The 17,263-nt window shown below is 37.9% G+C and overlaps 1 protein-coding gene across 1 annotated transcript in view; it reads left to right on the top strand.

Annotated features, from left to right (window-relative positions):
• The first annotated feature begins 7 nt into the window (after positions 1–7).
• RB1 (RB transcriptional corepressor 1) overlaps positions 8–17,263 on the top strand; it is a 173,862-nt gene continuing 156,606 nt past the window's right edge. The window contains exons 1-2 of the mRNA XM_008056952.2: positions 8–120; positions 3,840–3,966. The gene's annotated coding sequence lies outside the window, so the exon portion shown is untranslated. The remainder of the gene's footprint in view (positions 121–3,839; positions 3,967–17,263) is intronic.

Below are 17,263 nucleotides of genomic sequence, written 5' to 3'. Positions count from 1 at the left end.
AGCGGCTGCCGCTGCCGCCGCCACCGCCGCCGCCGAGCCCCCGCCGCCGCCGCCGCCATCGCCCCCTCCTGAGGAGGACCCGGAGCAGGACAGTGGCCCCGAGGACCTGCCCGTGGCCAGGTGAGCGGGCAGAGCCGCCGCTTCCGCAGCACGCGGGAAGGGCGCCCCGAAGGTGCGGCGGGGGCGGGCGCCCGGGCGGCTGGGCGGGGGCGCATCCTCGCCTGGGGCCCGTCCCGGCGGGAGGAGGGTCTCTCCCTGCACACCCCCCGCACCCCCGCCACCGCGGAGCGTCCGCAGGATGGTGACAGGGTGCTGGCTTCGCGAGCCAGGGGAGGGCTGCCGGGAGGGGTCCCGGCTCCAGCTTGACAGGTGTCGGGCAGGTGGGGCTCGGGTCCCGGAGCGAAGTGACAGGTGCAGTCTTTCCTTCTGTGAGACCGAGGCTCGGAGGCGGTGCGGAGTTGGGAGCGTCCATCAACACGAAAAAATAAAAATAAAAGTGTAAAACCCGCTGATGTCTGCTGGAGAGTTTTTCACCGGTTGAGATCGGGTGTCCCCGCGGTCGTTTGACTTTCTGATGCGGTGTCCTGCGCTGCCGCAGTTGGAAGCATTTTCCTCTGGGCGTGCGCTGCACGGCGCTTGGTCCTGGGAGAGGCCAACCCGAAGCGCCTGGGTCATGAAGCGCGTTGTCCTGGGTGTCAGTTGCCCGCAGGGCACTCGGCGGAGGAACTCTCTGAGGCCTTGGGTACGCAGAGCCATCCGTAGTGACTGGTGGAGCCTAGCTCTTTAGAGGCTGGTGTATGGGCAGAAGTTTCGTGAGACAATGTGGCACGAGTGCTCCCAAGTTTCTCAACTCTTCTTTTTCTCTTTTTCTTGTGGGGTAGAACTCTTGCGTGTTAGTCGGGCTCAGCGTGTCTCATTATTTTTTCCATTTTGCTTTTTGACTTTGAGGCAGCAAGGATCCTGGTGTCCCTCTTGTTGACTTTGTTTTGGGTACAACATTAGTGGTGGTCTGTGCTCACATGGAACTTTGTGTTTTTCTTTTACTAAGCGGAATCTAAATGTAAGCAAATCCATGTGGGGATGCACTAGAAGTTGACAGGGAGATATTTTTTGTATTGCCACATTTTACTTTTCTTGATTGTACTGCTTTATGGTTAAGTGATTGAAAGAGTGTCACTGTTGTTATTATTGTCAGAACTGGTTCTACTTTGAGACTGCGGATTCTTGCAGGGAAATGGGACTTGTTTCTGTCCCTCACTACTTTCTCCCCCGTTGGGGTCTCTCACGAAGACCTATATTATCCTCATCCATTTGTTTTCGGCTCACCAGACACTAACAGAATTCCGGGCAAATTGTAAAAGGCTAAAATGAGATTTTAAAAATGGCCTGTGGAAGACTATTAAAAATTCATACATTGAAATGGACTGTCTTATAGGTCAATTAAAAATCATACTAGTTAAACGCATACACACACACACACACACACACACACACACACACACCTCTGGGGGACATTCTGGAGGAGATACCACTTTAGTTTTTGATTAAATTCTGATGTATCCAATACTTGAAAATTCCCCAGCCGGGCTCGGTGGCTCTGCCTGTAATCCCGCTCTTTGGGAGGCCGAGGTGAGTGGATTGCCTGAGCCCGCGGGTTCGAGACCCGCCTGGGCAACTTGACAAGACCTCATCTCTACAATAAACCAAACAAACAAACAAACAAACAAAAAAACTAGCCGGGCGTGGTAGCATGCGCCTGTAGTTCCAGCTACTTGGAAGGCTGAGGCAGAGGGATCGCCAGAGCCCAGCAGGTCGAGGCTGCGGTGGTTGGGAGCGGCTACTGCACTCTTGTCTGGGCGACAGAGTGAGAATCCAACTCAGAAAAAAAAAAAAGAAAATTCCCCTCTGGAACTTTCAGTAATATTTAAGAATTTTATGTTATGCACACAGACTTGAAAGCATTTTCACTTATTGTAAAGTAACCAGGACTATTGATGTTTTAGGCATTGCCTAGGAAAAGAAGGACTTTGGTTTCTTTTCATTTTTTAAACCCATCATATATATATATATATGTATGTGTATATACATATATATATATATATATTTTGTGAGTTGGAGTCTCACTCTGTCGCCCAGGCCGGAGTGCAGTGGCACACTCATGGCCACCCCAGCATCAACCTGCTGGCCTCCGGTGAGCCTTCTGCCTCAGCCTCCCAAGTAGCTGGAACTACAGGCACGCTACCACACCTAGCTAATTTTTTATTTATTGTTGCCCGGGTTGGTCTTGAACCCGTGGGCTCAGGCAATCCATACGACTCAACCTCTCAAAGTGCTGGGATTACAGGCTGAGCCACCGAGCCCGGCCTATTTATATATTTTTAAATAATGGGGAATTGCTATAATTCAAAACCGTACAAATACAGTCTGTTCTTAATTATCCATACCCACAATGGGTTTCATTAATATAGACAATTGAACTGCATACTACTTAGCAAGGGTAGAGTCACAGCCTGGCAGTCTAATGCTGAGAAATTTGCTTTGGAATAGAATCAAGTTCCAGTCCAATTGTACTTCCAGAGACAGAGTCCATTTCTACTGTGAGAGTGGAGATCTTATTTCTGTTGCATTATCTCTGGCCTAGGTGATGAAGCTGGAAGGGAAACAGAATAGGAACAGCTTACCATCTTCATTGTTGAAATAATCAAAAGTTAATTATGTTTTGAGCTGGGTGCAGTGGTGCGTACCTGTGGTTCCAGTTACCTGGGAGGCTGAGGCAGAAGGGTCTCTTGAGCCCAGAAGTTTAAGACCATCCTGGACAACACAATGAGACCTCATCTTAAAACAAAGTTAATTATGTTTTAAAGGAGGAGTTGGCAGTCTAGAATAGTGGTCAAAGGCAGGGATTATGGAGTTAGACTGTTGGGATCACATAATGGCTTACCTTTTACTAACTGTGACTTCAGGTGATTATTTTTACTTCTCTAATTTTGTACTTACCTGATAGGACTGATGTGGTAGTTCATTGAAACCACACATCTAAGATACTTCATACAGTGTCATGGTAAATACTCAAAAATTACTATTTTTAAAAATATGCTTTTTTGTATTATATATTTAAATAGAGAAGAGGGTTCTCACTGTATTGCCAATGCTGGACTTGAACTTTTAGGCTCAAACAATCCTCAGCTTTCTGAGAAGCTGAGAGTATAGGCACTTGTTACTGCATCCAGCTGCTTAAAAATTATTAATTATTCCATTTACTACTATTATTATTAGATGTTAAATAGACATTAGATAAAGGAAAATGAATTAGACAACAGGAATTTATTGCATGTCTATCTTGGTTAAGGAGAAGGGTCTGAAATAAGAGATCAAGTTAAGTTAATCATTGTATAAGGAATACTAGTAGGTAGAGAGATATATGGAACATTGATAAGAGTCAGCTACAGTTTAGTCACTGGCATTGAGCTGATTGTGTAATATTATCTATGGGTTTTTCTCCTTTTATTGTTATCATTATCCCATTTTCCCAAAGAGCTTTAGCTACTGTACTTACTTTCCTTCACAGAACTGTCTTGCTGCCCTGAAGTACATTTGATTCACCATGCCAACAAATTTTTTTCACTGTCTGGTATCCATATTTTGGAAGGACCATAAAAAAGTTAAATGTGTTTAAATTCTAAAGTGTAATTTTTTGAAAGATAAAATACGATTTTAAAGTACTTAGTAATGCTCTCTTCCAGAAAAGTGTTATTATGTGCAAACTATTGAAACAATGTTTATTTAATCAGTTTGATTTATAAGTGTATGCCTATTATGTAATTATTTTCATTTGGTAGGCTTGAGTTTGAAGAAACCGAAGAACCTGATTTTACTGCATTATGCCAGAAATTAAAGATACCAGATCATGTCAGAGAAAGAGCTTGGTTAACTTGGGAGAAAGTTTCATCTGTGGATGGAGTATTGGTAAGGATTTTCTTAAAACTTATTGAAATATTTTTTTCTTATTTTAAAAATAATTTCCAGTCATAGAAAATTTGGAAGATAGAAAAATATAAAGAAAATAAAAGTTAGTAATAATTCTATTACCCAGAGGAAATTTACCTCTCATAATGTTAAACATGTTTGGAACAAAGCCTCCCCAAATAAGCATCCCACCAAAGTACTTTAAAGCAAATCTTAGTTATCATATTGTGTTCATTAATTCTTCACTGTGATGTAAGGTCTTTAAAAAACATACTTATAAAATACTTTTTAATATCTTCTAATAGGCAGTCAGTGTTCACATTTCCTTGGAATTCAGGCTCTTTGATAATATTTTTATATAATCCTTTCATTTTTTTCTTTTCATATGTGTATATAATATGCATACATAATAACAACAGAAGCACATAATTACTTGTTTTTTATATGTACTGGGGAAATATAAAAAGCACTTTGCAAATAACTCATTTAAAAATCCATTGAGCTATGAAATATAAAAGCTTTATTTTATATGTTCTTTCAGGAAAACTCTCTCAAACCATGTTTTTCTCTTTGCGTTCATATCACCACAACAGACATTAACACAGACTAAGACTTCTGTGACCAAATGTGGAGGTTTTCCCAACACACCAAGCAGTAGACACCAGCTGGGGATCGCTAATTCAATTCTGACATTGTCTACCTGGAGATAGTGTAAGATTCCAAAGCAAGGACTTGGTTCCATAAGACTTCCCACCCCCTCCATCAGACACTAGTTGCAAATCAGGACTTCTGGAACTTCTGACTAGCTTCAGGTTGGAATTCCCACTACCCCTCTCTTTGGGTTCAATTAATTATCTGGAGCAGTTCACAGAACTCAGTGAAACACTTACGTTTACTGGTTTATTAAAAAGGATACAGATGAAGAGATGTGTAGGGCAAGGTATGGGCATACCATCCTGCAGGAACCTCCACATGTCCAGCTCTCCGGAAGCTCTCTGAACCCTGTCCTTTGGGGTTTTTATGGAGAGTTCATTACATAGGCATGATTGACAACCATGTAGAAATGTGATTGGATAAAATGCACATGATGTAAACCCAGCAAGGCCTGTCTGTTCACACTTTTCTTGGTCTCTCTGCAGCATTCCTTCCTCTAGGGTATGGGGCAAGACTCTCTGGAATGAGGGTCTTCTGACCCACAATCAGATTGAAGTCCTGCCTTGGGCAGGTGAAAGGAGGATAGGAGTATGACAGAGAGAGAGAGATTCTGTTTCCTGAGGCCTGATTCTGAGGCCTAAAGTTTCCCAGCATTATAACAAAAGACTGTAACAAGGGCTATGGGAGTTATGAACTAGAAACTGTGGACAAAAATCAATCTGTATCATGACACCACACATGTGAGATCTTCATTTTACAGTTGAGGACACTGAAGTACAGTGAGGTTAATTAACTTGACCAAGGTCCCTAGGAAAGAAGATCTCATATCAAATTTGGGATCGTACCTGTAATTATGTATAGTTACATGTAGTTTGGGATCTTGCTTTTTTTCCCTTTTGCTCAGCATATCATGAGCATTTTCTTATGTTATTAAATATTTTTTGGTAATATAGTTTCTAGTCATAGTATGATATTTTATCTATTGGATGTGTTTAATTAACTCTTACAATTATTGAATATTAAGGTTTTTGCCAACTTTTTGATGTTATAAAATAAACATCTGTATTCATAAGAATAATGCCTGGCTCAAAGTAAGTCCTTGATAATATGTTAAATAGATGAATTAATGAATCTCTGATACTTCGTTAGAATAAATTCTTAAAAGTTGAATTACTGAGTCAAAACTATAAACATTTTTTGACTCTTTATAATTATTGCTAAGTTGCACTTTATTTTTTATGATTTTATTTTATTTTATTATAGAGATGTGGGGTACAAGACAGGATTAGCTATATAAGTAAGCTACATGCAGGTGAAGTTTGGGGCTTCAACTGGTCCTTACTTCCCCTTTTTAGGACTGGGTACCCTTTGTGTGGTTACTTGCCCCTTCCTTCCTCTCCTGGCAGTGTCCAGTGTCTGTGAATCCCTCCCTTGTGCTAATGTGATTAACATTCAGGTCCCACTTTTGAGTGAGAGCATGCGGTATTCAGTTCTTTGTTTCTCTGATAGATTACTAAGTATGATGGTCTCCAACTCCAACCAACTGGCTGTGAAGTCCATGATTTTGTTCTTTTTTATGGATACATAGTACTCCATTGTGTATATGTACCGCATTTTCTTTATCCAGTCCACTTTAGTGGGCAGTAGAGTTGGTTCCATGTTTTTGCTATTATGAATAGTGCAGCTATAAATATGCATGTCCAGGTGTCTTTTTTATAGAACAATTTATGTTCCTCTGGGTATGTTCCCAAAGAAGTATTAATGGAAGTCAATTTTTAGTTCTTTTAGAAATCATCACACTGCTGTTCATAGAAATGAACTAGCTTACACTCTCATCAACAGTGCCAACATCTGTTGTTTTTTGATTTATTGATCATGGCCATTCTTACTGGAGTTAGGTGGTATCTCATTGTAGTTTTGATTTGCATTTCTCTGATTAGTGAGGCTGAGCATTTTTTCATGTATCTGTTGGCTGCGTGTATATCTTCTTTTGAAAAGTGTCTATTCATGTCCTTTGCCTACTTTTTAATACGGTTTTTTTTTCTTTTCAGTTCATTTGAATTCCTTTATATCCTGGATGTTAGGCCTTTGTCAGATACATAATTAGGAAACATTTTTTCCCATTCTGTGGGTTGTCTCCCCGCTCTCTTAATGGTTTCTTTTGCTGTGTAGAAGCTTTTCAGTTTGATGAGGTCCCACTTGTCTATCTTAGCTTTTAAGGCATTTGCTTTTGGGGATTTGGTCAAGAATTGTTTGCCTACTCCGATGTGCATAAGAGTGTTTCCTGTATGTTCTAGGATTCTTATAGTTTGAAGTCTTATGTTTAGGTCTTTAATCCATTTAGAGTTGATTTTTGTGTATGGTGATGCGTAGGAGTCCAGTTTCATTCTTCTGCATGTGGTCAGTGAGTTTTCCCAGCACCATTTGTTAAACATGGTCTCCTTTCCCCTGAGGTTGTTATTGGTGGCTTTGTTGAAGATGAATTGGTTGAGAGATGGAGTTTTTGTTTCTGGAATCTCTGTTCCATTTTTTGCCTATTCTTGTACAGTACCGGGCTGTTTTGGTTATTATAGCCTTGTGGTAAAGTTTACAGTCTGGAAGTGTGATAACTCCTGCTTTGTTCCTTTTGCTGAGGATTGTTTTGGCTATCCGTACTTTTTTTTGTTTCCATAAGAATTTCTGTATTGTCATTTCTAGGTATGTGAAAAATGATGTTGGTAATTTGATAAGTATTGCATAGAATCTGTAGATTGCCTTGGGTAGGATGGACATCTTGACAGTATTGATTCTTCCAGTCCATGAGCATGGAATATTTTTTATTTGTTTATATCATTTTGATTTCTTTGAGCAGTGTTTTGTAGTTCTTGTTGTAAATGCCTTTCACTTCTCTGGTTAGGTGAATGCCAAGGTATTTCATTTTTTGTGTGTGTGTGTGGCTATTATGAATGGGATAGTGCTTTTTATTTGGCACTCTGTCTGCTTGTTGCTGGTGTATAGAAATGCAGCTGTCTTTTGCATATTGATTTTGTACCCTGAGATTTTACCAAAGTCAATTATTAGTGTGAGGAGACTTTTGACAGACTCCCTAGGGTTTTCAAGATATGGAATCATATCATCTGCAAAGAGAGAGAGCTTGACTTCCTCTTTTTCTTTCCTCTTTCCTATTTTTCCTGATTTCCTTCTCTTGCCTGCTTGCTCTTGCTAGGACTTCCAACACTATGTTGAATAGGAGGGGTGAAAGTGGGCATCCTTGTCTAGTTCCCCTTCTCAGGGGAAATGCTTCCAATTTTTGCCCATTGAGCAAAATGTTGGCTGTGGGTTTTTCCATAGATAGCTCGCACTGTTTTGAGTTATATTTATTCTATGCCTAGGTGCTCAAGGTTTTTATCAAGAAGCAATGCTGGGTTTTATCTGAGTTGCACTTTAGACAGACATTTTGAATGGATTTACTTTCTCATCATCATAGTACCAGTACCTGTCTGTGTTTTTGCTGGTCAGTTTCACACAGTAAGATATGCTTATGTATATCCTGTAAAAAACTGTTTAAAATGTCTGGCAATCAAAAGGAGAAAACAAGTCTCACAATTTCAAAGATTTGAACATAGTCTCGTTTTTTTTTTACCTATAAAGAGAAATACTGAAGTATCTTGAATATATGACTTTGGTATTATAATCCACAAGCATCTAATATATAGTTCCACTGATTTGGGGACTTAATGTACAAAGATATTTTTGTGCATATGCAGTTAAAGGGAGTCATAGCTCCTTCACTTGTCTCTTCCTAAGATAGTAGGCTTTTAGTTTTCTGAAAGTTTGGAAGGAATAGATTGATTATAGAGAGTATTAATGAATGTAGGTTCTGTAGTTCAGTGGTCCCCAAACTTTTTGGTATCAGGGACCTATTTCATGGAAGACTTTTTCCACGGACAGGGGTGTGGGGCAGGGGTGGGGGGAGGGAAATGGTTTCTGGATGATTCAAGCATGTTGCATATTGTGCAGATCAGCAGTGGCATTAGATTCTCATGAGGAGTGCGCAACCTAGATTCCTCGCATGTGCAATTCACAATAGGGTTTGGACCCCTACAAGAATCTAATGCCACCACTGATCTGATAGCAGGCAGATCTAAGGCAGTAATATGAGTGATGAGGAGAGGCTATAAATGCAGATGAACCGCTGCTTACCTCTTGCTTTGTGGCCCATTCCTAACTGGTCTGTGACTGGGATTGGGGACCCCTGCTGTAGTTTCCAAGTTACTAGTGTGTGTGTTCCAAACCAGTTTGCAAGGGCAATATGGTAGGTAGGTTTCCTGCCTACTTCACTCAACTTCTTTTTATACTAAATTATAACAATAATAGTTTTAAGAGTAGAGCCTCCTTTGAGCTTCAGACTTGAATACATATACCAGGAAATGTTACTACTTATCTTACCCTTTTCTCTTGACTTTGTCCCTACCTTCCCTGGAAACTGACACAGTTTAAATCTCATTTCCTAATGGAGCTCATAATGGGGACTATATGAAATTATTCCTAGTTGTGTGCTGGAAGAAGACAAGAAAGGAATTTCATGTTGCTTTAGGCTTTTGGGGTATACATTTGAGGGGTAGACAGAAAATAACATCCTATTGTCCTGTTATAAATCAACAGACCTTTTCCTTGATGATTATTCTAAGTGACAGTTAAGTTTTTGAGGGTTGGCCTAAGAATTTAACCTTCATTTATACATAATAATGGGAGAGTGTTACAGAGTGTGTTCTGAGAAGTGAATGTAATGACAGTGAACTTGTTTCCAGTGAAGCTATTCTAGTGGCAGTTGTCTAACTTCTTTGAAACAAGAAGAGAATAGTAATAGTAACTCAGGGAACCCTTTTTGACAATTGAAAGTAGGTGATGTTTATTGGAATTGAGGATGGATTTAGAGTCAAATTGAACTGATTCACGTCTGAGATACATTATTACCAGTTCCACAGTCCTGAACATGTTACCTGAAATTTCCAAGTCTTAGTTTTCTTCTTTGTAAAAGGAGCTAACAATAATTTCTAGAACTTGGATTATTATGAGGATTAAATAAATTAATGTATATGGTGCCCTTATTAGAGTTAATGAATGCCTATGATAGGTCATGAAGGCAGAATAATTTCACTTAAGAACTACCCCGGAAAATTTTATCATTAGTGTAGTTTTTTTAGGAGAACTTGGGAATTACTTAAAATGGTTAAATTGTGATATTTATGTTAAAAATCTTATTTTTAATTTCTTTAGAGTCAGAAAAGTTGTTTGTGTACATGAAAGCATATATTAATCCTTTTTAGGGAGAGGATGTGGTATGTCTGCTAGAAAAGTGTTTTTTTCTTTAAGAAATTGGCCAGGGGTGCTGTTGAAATTGTGACTTAAGATGAATCAGTTGTTAGAATTTTGATTTTATTTCTGCATCCTGAGAGGCTGTGTGGTAGAATTGAAGAGACCTTGGACTTCAAGGCAGAAAACATTGTAGTTACATTGTAGCTATATGATTTTAGGCAAATTGGTTAATTTTGCCATTCTCAGTTTGCTTGTCTATAAGGCAGAAATAATGTCTCAGTGTCAACCTCCCAGGGCTTCTGTGAGTATCAGTAAACTTTGAGAAATATTGCCCTTGATAGATTCACTTATTTATTTTTGTGATATGATCATTATATTAAAAATACAGTCATGTGTTACTTAATGATGGGTATACATTTGAGAAATGCTTAGTTAAGTGATTTCATCATTATGTGAACATTGTAGAATGTACTTTCACAAACCTAGATGGTTTAGTCATCTACACACATAGGCTGTGGTATAGCTTATTGCTCCAAGGGTATAAACCTGTACAATGTATTACTGTACTGAATACTGCAGACAATTTTAACACAATGGTATTTGTTTATCTAAGCATAGAAAAGGTACAGTAAAGATATGTTATTATAATCTTATGGGAACACCATTTTATGTTTTATTTGCCTTGGATCCAAGTGTTATTATGGTGCATGACTATAATTGGAAAGAGCAGCTTGAAATTAGAATAATGCTAGGCATTCCATTTAAGTTGTACTACAAAACTGTGAAGAGATTTCTTAAAAAAATTTTTTTTTAATTTTAAAGATGTGGGGTGCAATTCAGGGTTAGGTATACAAATGTTCATTATGCAGGTATCCTTGTTGATGAGGTATGCCCCCTCCCCTGGCAGTTTCTCACTACTGCCAATCCCATCCCCCCCCTCCCCTGGCAGTTTCCCACTACTGCAAAATGGGATTTCTTCTTCTTCTTTTTTTTAAAGCAGGATTTATTGAAAGGACAAAAGCTCCCACAGTGGGAGGGGACCTGAAGGGTTGCCCTGAAGGGATTTCTTAATAATTTTAAGAGAGAATGCCTATTTTAGAATTATGTTGTAATGAAAGGTCTCTGTCTGTTATTTTGCAGTTCTTAGTAATATAGGTCCTCTTTCTGTTTGAAGATGGTGCTGGTATCTGACTGTATGTGGGTGTTGCTGAGAAAAATTCATGTAAGAATGTTCATGAATGTTGTGTTTTGTCTTACAAATGTAGGCTATTTACAACTTCTTTTATTTCTGATTCAATTTCTTTAAAAAAAATTTTATTTAAAAGCTATGGGGTACAATTCAGGATTAGGTATACAAGTGGATATTGTACAGGTAAATTTTGTTCCTCTCTTTGGTCCCTACTTTGCCTGGTTTGAGATCAAGTACCCTTATTGGGGGAAGCTACCCCACTTCCCCTACCCTGGCAGTATCCCGCTATTGCCAATCCCTTTCTCATAGTATTATGGTAAATATTCAGGGTCCGCTTATGAGTGAGAACATGTGGTACTCTGTTCTTTGTTTGTGATAGATCACTGAGTATTATAGACTCTATCTGATTCAATTTCTAAGCTTAATTTTAAAAAATATTTTATTATAGAGTATTTCAAACATTTTAAAAGTAGATAGAGTTATTAATTCTTATAACATGTTATAACAGTTAACATCCATGGCCAAATTGTATTTCTCCTTGACTCCCACATTATTTTAAAGTAATCCCAGATACTGTATTTTATCCATAAATATGTTCAGCAGGTATGTGGAAAAGATATGAAAACTTGAATGACACAGTATATCATACCTAACAAAATGAATGGTAATTCCTTAATGTCAAATATCTAGTATTCAAAATGTCTTGATTATTTTATAAATTCTTCCCCCCCACTATGTTCTAATCAGGATTCAGATATGGTCTGGATCTATATTTGATTGGTGGTTGGTTGATTTGCCTTTTAACTCTCTTTTAATCTGTAGATTTTACCATCTCCTTTCCTCTCTCTTTCCTTACCATTTATTTGTTGAAGAAAATGGATTGTTTATCTAGTAGAGTTTCCTATAGTCTGAATTTTACATATTGCATCTCCTTAATCGTATTACATATTCTTCTAATTCCTTCTAATTCCTGTATTTCCTGGAAATAGATCTAGAGGTCTGAACACATCCTAGTTTGATATTTTCTGAAAGAAATACTTCAGAGATGATGTGTGTTTATGCCCATGATGAGGCACATAGCATCAGGTGTTTCTCCCTCCCTCCCTTCCTCCCTCACTCCTTCCCTCTCTCCCTCTCTTCCTCTCTCTTAGAGATGGGATCTCACTGTGTTGCACAGGCTGGTTTCAAACACCTGGGCTTAAGTGATCCTCCTGCTCAGTCTCCCAAGTAGCTGGGACTACAGGTACACACTTCTCCCTTTTTGATGTTAACACTTTTGATGATCACTGACTGGATCCACTAGAGGTTGCTGAATGGTGGTCTTCTAACTTTATTATTTATTCTTCACTTATTATTATAGTTCCTCCATCAGTCATTGATACTCTGAAATATGGTTAATGTAGGAAAGGTGGATAAGCACTTTTTAATTATTTCCTTTTATTCACTAGTATTCAAACTAATGAGTTTGTTCTATACTATCTTCCCAAGGTGAGCCATGATTACTGTCTTTTCAAGCCTAATCTCGATACTATCAATAGATGAGTTTGACTGTCATAGGTATTTAATAAGGTCTTTACTCAGTGATAATGTGATATTTTGTAATTTTAAGAATATTATATAAATGGGATTATTATGCAATATTTAACCTTCTGGAACTGGTTTTTTTTACTCGGTGTAATTCCCTGTAGATTCATTGAAGTTGTATATGAATAGTGTATTCGTTTGCTAGGGCTACCATAACAAAATACCACGAGCTAGGTGACTTACCCAAAATAAGTTTATTTTCTCACAGTTCTGGAGACTAGAAGTCTAAAATTAGGGTGTTGGCAGGGTTGGTTTCTCCTAAGGCCTCTCTCTGTGGCTTACAGCCTAGAGGATGAAACTGAGGAGACAGCCTAAACCTCCCAGACCCATTCCCTGATGATCTCTCAATCACCTTTATTCATTTTTTTCCCTCTTCTTGAAGGATGAAGCATGCTTACAGCAAGGTAGCACTCTAGTCCTGTTCTGTAGAATTCTAGAAGTCTGACAGCCTTCTTTCATTTTGTCCTATCTGTGTCTTCTGTCCAAGCTGGCAGTGTTTCTGCTAAGATGGGAGGTTGGGTCTATGAGTCAAAAACCTATAATTTATTTGTCAGATTGTTATCCACCCATACCCTTTGTGTTATCTTCAGAACACACTTTCTCATTTTTTGTAATATGGGAAGGTTAAGATTTTTCTAAGTCTTCAAGTTCTGATTCCTTTTTGCTTAACATTTCCTTTTTAAATTTCTCTCTCCTCTCACATTTTACTTTAAGCTGGAGATAATCAGGCCTTATCGTCAATACTTAGTTTAGAGGTCTCATCAATTAAATATCCAACTTCATTACAATCTACCTTCCACAAAATACTAGAACACAATTCACCCAAGTTATTTGCCACTTTTTTAAACAGAGATCACCTTTTCTCCAGTGTCAAATAATATGTTTCTCATTTTGACCTGATTCCTCACCATATTTCTACCAAGTCATTTCAAGGTAATCAAGGCTTTTTCTAACATGTACGTTAGCACTCTTTCAGCCTCTACCCATTGCCCAGTTTCAAAGTCACTTCCATACTTTTAGGTATTTGTTATAGCTGCGTCCCACTTCCATACCAAAATCTGTCTACTAGGGCTGCTGTAACAAACTACCACAGACTAGGTTGTTTATATAACAGAAATCTATTTTCTGACAGTTCTGGAGGCTGGAAGTCCAAGATTAAGTTGTTATCAGGGATGGTTTCTTCTGAGGCCTTTCTCCTTGACTTGCAGATGGCTACATTTTCTCTTTTTTTATGTGGTCTTCGCTCTGTGTGTGCACATTCATGATTTATTTTTGTGTGTCCAAATTTCCGCCTCTTATAATGATACTGGTCAGACTGGATTAGGGCCCACACTGACAGCCTCATTTTAACATTATCACTTCTTTAAAGGTCCTGTCTCTAAACGTAGTCACATTCAGGTTCTAGGGGTTATGACTTCAATATATGAATTTTGAGAGAGACCAAAATTTAACCCATTTGTTCCTTTTTTTTTTTCTGGGTAATATTCTGTGGTATGGTTGTACCACTGTTTGTTATAATCATTTACCTATTGAAAGATATCTAGGCTATTTGTAGGTTTTAGCTATCATGAATAAAGCTGCTGTAAACATTGTATATAGGTTTTTGTGTGGACATCAGTTTTCAGTTTAAATGTCCATGTGTGATTGCTGGTTACATAGTAGTTGCATATTTAATTATATAAGAAACTGCCCACTTTTCCAGAGGCTGTATCATTTTCATTCCTACTGTTGAATGATCAATTTCTCTGCATTTTTGCCAAGATTTGTCATTGGGACTATTTTTTGTTTAAACAGTTTTTAATAGGTTTATGGTGATATCTTATTGTGGTTTTAGTTTACCTTTTTCTGGTGGCTAATGATGTTAAATGTCTTTTAATGTGTTTATTTGTCATTTCTATATCCTCATCAGTGAAGTGTCTCTACATGTCTTTTGCCCATTTTGAGTTTCCATAGAGTTTCCTACATACACAATTATGTCACCTGTCAATAATGAGTTTTATTACAACTTTCTGATCTTTATGCTTTTCCCCCCTTGTCTGTTGCATTGGCTAAAACTTCAATACAATATTCGATAGACATTATAAGAGTTCCTACTCTTAGAAAAAAATAATTTTGTCTTTCACTATTAAGAATGTCATTAGGAGTAGGTTTTCTTAGATGTGCTTTGTCAGATGAAGGAATTTTCCTTCTATTCCTAGTTTGCCGAGTTTTTTAAATATCAGAAGTGAATGTTGGATTTTGCTAGATGCTCTTTCTGCATTTATTAAGATGATCCCTGTACTTTCCTTTTATTAGTCTCTTTTTTTTTTTTTTTTTTTAAGTGAGAAAGCAGGATTTATTGAGAGGACAGAAAAGTTCCCACAGTAGGAGGGGACCTGAAGGTGTTACCTCTTATTAGACTCTTAATATGATGAATAATACTGACTGATTTTCAAGTTTTAAAGCACCTTGTATTCCTGGGATAAACTCCTCTTGATCATGATATATTATCCTTTTCATATATTGTCGGAATTGATTTGCTAAACTTTTGTTAAGAATTCTTTCCTATTTATTTATGAGGGATATTGGTCTATAGTTTTTTCATTTATGGTTTCTGCTGGTTTTATGTCAGAATAATCCTGGCCTTATAGAATGGATTGTAAAATATTCTTTTCTTTTCTTTCTTTTTTTTTTTTTTGAGTTGGAGTCTCACTCTGTCACCCAGGCTGGAGGGCAGTGGCACACTCCGGCCACCGCAGCCTTGACCTGCTGGGCTTCAGCGATCCTTCCACCTCAGCCTTTCAAAAATATTGTTTTCAATTTTGTGTTAGAGTTTGAGTAAAATTGGTATATTATTTCTTTCTTAAATATTTATTGAAGTCATATGGGCTTAGAAACGTCTTTGTAGGAAAATTTTTAAGTATAAATTCTGTTTCTTTAACGGATATTGGGCAGTTCAGGCTTATCTATTTTTTTTAAGTAAGCTTTGGTAGTTTGTGTTTTTAAGAAAATTTGTTCATTCCATCTAAGTTGAATTTATTGGCATAAAAGTGTTTGTTTTCTTCTTCTTATATCTTAACATTATCATAATATACTTTATTACTAATATATCTTCTATTAGTTTCCTGTATTATGTATATCATATATTATTAAATAGTATATGATGAAATAACCTTTATCCCTCATGTTCTTTATTTTGAAATCTACTCTAATATTCATATAGCCATTCCACCTGTTTAAGAAATTAGTATTAGCATATTATGCCTTTTTTATCCTTTGAAAAATATCTGTTTGTGTCTTCATGTTTCAGAGTGGTTTTCCTGTAGACTGACTTGGGTCTGTCTGCAGGGGTTCTCTGAATCTCTTGTGTTTGAATGGTCGCATCACTGATGAGATGAGGGAAATTTTCTTGGATAATTTCATGGAATCTTTGTTCCAGGGTGGTCTCTATCTGACTCAGGAATTCCCATTAATCTTAGATTTGGCCTCTTGAAATAATCACTCATCTCTCGGAGGTTTTATTCTGTCTTTTAAAGCTTCTTTTCTGTGTTTTTAACAGTTTGGGTTAGTTCCATATTTTGGTCCTCAAGCTCTGAGACTCTTTCTTCTGCTTGGTTAATTCTGCTTTCCGTGTTGTTTATTTCATTCACTGTATTCTTTATTGCTGTTATCTCAGTTACCAACTCTTTCATTCTTTCCTCCAGTTTCTTCTCAATTCTATATATTCTCTCTATTAATGTCTTGATATCTGGTTTTGTGGTTTGAGACCAGTCATTCTGAGGGTTTTTCATTCCAAAGTCTGTATTCTCAGTGCCTGACCTCCCAGGGGTCTGTGTGAGACCCACATTCTTCTTTTGGTTTTTCTTCATTTGTGTAGATTTTCCTCTCCCCCCCACCCCTTTTTTTGCCTCTTCTTTAATTCTGTTGTTCAGGGATGTGGGAGTGGTGGCTTTTGCTTCTGTTTGCTCAATATCCTAGTATTCCTTATGTGGATTCTTTGGCTTTGTTCACTTCTGAAACTGAACTGTGGGTGGGGAGCTATACTTTTTGCAGTTTTGAGATTTAATTGAGGGGGGAGCTGTGATTCAGAAGCTATCTGCAGATCACAGTATCCACTGACACTTCCCACTGCCTTGCAATCTGTCCATGCAGTGGGGTATAGGTTTGCCCCCCAAAGCACAATAAGTTAAGACAAAGGAAAAGAATGGAAAAAGGAAGGAGGGGAATGAGAGGAAAGGTGGGGAGAGAGAAGAATAAGAGGGAAAGCAGGCATACCAACTAACAAATGAAAAGAGACACAAAGACAGAAAAGATAAAAAAACAAAAACATACAGACAATCATAGAAACAGACAATCATATAAACACACAAACCGACAAAAACCTCCCTACTGATGTATTCTCCCTCAAAAATACCCATACACAAACAGAAAGTCTAAAAAAAAAGCAATATAATAACAGAAACAAAGCAAATACAAAAACATAATCAAAAACAGAAAGAAAGAGGGAAGAAGAAAACAAACTAAAACAAAAAGCAAACAAAGAAAAACAAGCAACATAAACAAAAACAAAAAACCAAGAAAACAAAACTCTCT

This window comes from Carlito syrichta, unplaced genomic scaffold, assembly GCF_000164805.1.
Source record: "Carlito syrichta isolate Samal-C Ts95f unplaced genomic scaffold, Tarsius_syrichta-2.0.1 Scaffold302582, whole genome shotgun sequence".
NCBI classification, from domain to species: domain Eukaryota; kingdom Metazoa; phylum Chordata; class Mammalia; order Primates; family Tarsiidae; genus Carlito; species Carlito syrichta.
Note: the sequence above shows the minus strand (reverse complement) of the source record. Positions and strands in the feature narration are given on the sequence as shown.